Below are 2500 nucleotides of genomic sequence, written 5' to 3' on the forward strand. Positions count from 1 at the left end.
CTCCGGAACCAGCCTTCTCGAGAGGGGTCGGACTCTCTTCCACTCTGTAGTTGCCGATGGTGAGAGGCGGCGGGCAGGGGTGGCGATACTCATCGCGCCCCCCGGCTCGGTGCCTGTACATCGGAGTTCACCCCGGTGGACGAGAGCGTAGCCTCCCTCCGCCTTCGGGTAGGGGGACGGATCCTGACTGTTGCTTGTGGCTATGGTCCAAATAGCAGTTCAGAGTATCCACCCTTTTTGGAGTCACAGGTTATCCATAACAAACACCATGTTCAAGCATAAGGGTGTCCATACGTGCACGTGGCACCGGGACACCCTAGGTCGCAGTTCGACGATCGACTTTGCAGTCGTGTCATCGGACTTGCGGCCGCATGTCTTGGACACTCGGGTGAAGAGAGGGGCGGAGCTGTCAACCCATCACCACCTGGTGGCGAGTTGGCTCCGATGGTGGGGGAAGATGCCGGTCAGACCTGGTAGACCCAAACGTATCGTGAGGGTCTGCTGGGAACGTCTGGCGGAATCTCCCGTCAGAGAGAGCTTTAACTCCCACCTCCGGGAGAGCTTCGACTGTGTTCCGGGGGAGGTAGGGGACATTGAGTCCGAATGGGATCGGAGCTGTGGCCGTAAGGTGGTTGGTGCCCGTCGGGGCGGCAACACCCGAACCCGCTGGTGGACACCAGCGGTGAGGGATGCCGTCCAGCTGAAGAAGGAGTCCTATCGGGCCTTTTTGGCGTGTGGGACTCCTGAGGCAGCAGACAGGTATCGACAGGCCAAGCGGAATGCAGCTACGGCCTGTCGCCGAGGAAAAAAAAACCCGGACGTGGGAGGAGCTCGGCGAGGCCATGGAGAACGACTTCCGAACGGCTTAGAAGAGGTTCCGGACCACCATCCGGCATCTCAGGAGGGGGGAGCAGTGCACTGGAAACACTGTGTTCAGTGGGGACGGTGCGCTGCCGACCTCGACTCGGGATGTCGTGGATCGGTGGAAGGAATACTTCGAAGACCTCCCCAATCCCACCGGCACACGCCTTCCTTGGAGGAAGCAGGGCTCGGGAACGATGGGGTGGGCTCTTCCATCTCTGGGGTCGAAGTCGCCGAGGTGCTTAAAAAGCTCCTCGGTGGCAGGGCCCCGGGTGTGGATGAGATCCGCCCAGAGTTCCTTTGGGCCCTGGATGTTGTGGGTCTGTCGTGGCTGACGCGACTTTGCAACCGGTCGATCTTCGTTCCCACCCTCACCTATGGTCGTGAGCTTTGGGTAGTGACCGAAAGAACAAGATCGCGGCTACAAGCGGCCGAAATGAGCTTCCTCCGTAGGGTGGCCGGGCTCTCCCTTTCGAGATAGGGGGAGAAGCTCGGCTGTCCGGGAGGAGCTCGGAGTAGAGCCGCGTTGAGAGGAGCCAGATGAGGTGGCTCGGGCACGTCCCACCGGGAGGAGACCCCCGGGCAGACCCAGGACACGCTGGAGAGACTACATCTCTCGGCTGGCCTGGGAACGTCTCGGGATCCTCCCGGAAGAGCTAGATGAAGTGGCAAGGGAGAGGGAAGTCTGGGCTTCCCTACTTAGGCTGCTGCCCCCGCGACCCGACCCCGGATAAGCGGAAGAAGATGGATAAGATCATCATTTGAAATGATGATTCTAATTCATCTACCCATTTATTTAATTATTCCCCCCCTTTTGGATCGCCATGTCCAATCGGCAAAGACGGGGACAAGCCGTCCTCCTACCGAGGGCGCCGAAAGGGGGCGGTTGGATCGCAGGGTCACGCCCAGTCCGCCAAGGGGACTACAAAAACAAAGGACAGAGCGCACACCCATCGGCCAACCACCATCGGCGCGCTTTCGAGAGTCGCGTTTTCAAAAGAGTGCCACCTCCAGGCTGCACCTGGACAAGTGTCAGGCCGGGGAAAGCGCGCCCCAACCCGGCCGCGGCCGCCTCGAAACCTACCGGGCAGACCCCGGAGCGACCCGGCACCGCCCCCGTCCACCCGCGTCGCCGCACGCTGGCAGGCGAGCAGGCGGGCGGGCGGGCGGGCGGGCAGGCACGCAGGCACGCAGGCACGCAGGCACGCAGGCACGCGGCCATCGGACCGAAAAAAAAACAAAACAACAACAAATAAGAAAAAAACTGACCGACAGGAAATCGCCACCCGCCAACGGAGGGCCCCGCGCGCGCCCAGACGCGCTGCGCTCGGCTTCTCCGGGCTTTGCGGGAACCGCCCCCCTGGCCGCGCCACGGCCGCGCCGTACCGGGTGGGAAGCCCCGGCCCCGCGCAAAGAGGCCCGCAGCCGCGGCGAGACCGAGAAGCCCCGTCCTCAGCCAGTCGACCTCTCGTACGGAGCGCCGGGCCCCGCCTCCGGGCGGCCGCCCGGCTCCGGTGGAACACCGTTCCTCGAGGCCCGCCCGCTCTCCTTTTCCGTGGCCGAAGCCCCGGAAAGAGCCCAGGAGAGGAGGGGCGGGGCGCGCGGTCCCCTTCCCGCCGCCCCCGACCTCCCGCGGTCC

Source organism: Halichoeres trimaculatus, unplaced genomic scaffold (genome assembly GCF_033239565.1).
Source record: "Halichoeres trimaculatus isolate MK-OKI-2021-1 unplaced genomic scaffold, fHalTri1.1 fHalTri1_scaffold_133, whole genome shotgun sequence".
Lineage (NCBI taxonomy): Eukaryota > Metazoa > Chordata > Actinopteri > Labriformes > Labridae > Halichoeres > Halichoeres trimaculatus.